Consider the following 434-nt stretch of genomic DNA (forward strand, 5'->3'; position numbering starts at 1 on the left):
GGGGGAGGGGGAGGAGGAGAGGAAACAAAAACAATCGCCCGGGCGCCGCCATCTTGGGTCCGTTCTCCACGCCACCCGAGTGAATGGGTAGATATGAAATTACCACAGGGGAGCAGCAACAGCAGCAGGGTACGGAGGGCTGTTCCGAGCTGCCGGCTGGACTCGGAGGACGCTAGAGACGGCTCCCGCCGCCGCCCTGAGGAAACCCCCGGGCTCGGCCTCTTCTCCTCGCCAACCCCTAAACTGCACTCCTGGAGGGACAAAGTTGGTCTCAGCCGCGCTGCCTCCGCCGCCCGGGAGACGAGAGAGTTGCGTTCGGCAGCGGCTTCCTCGGAGCCGGGAGTGAGCCGGGGTCAGAGTTAGGGGAGAGGGTGACGAGGGGATTCCTGCCCCCTCCGCCCTCCGGCCGGGGCTCGCCGGCTGCGCTGTGCGGG

The sequence above is a fragment of the Egretta garzetta genome, unplaced genomic scaffold (assembly GCF_000687185.1).
Source record: "Egretta garzetta isolate BGI_Z169 unplaced genomic scaffold, ASM68718v1 scaffold208, whole genome shotgun sequence".
Taxonomy (NCBI): domain Eukaryota; kingdom Metazoa; phylum Chordata; class Aves; order Pelecaniformes; family Ardeidae; genus Egretta; species Egretta garzetta.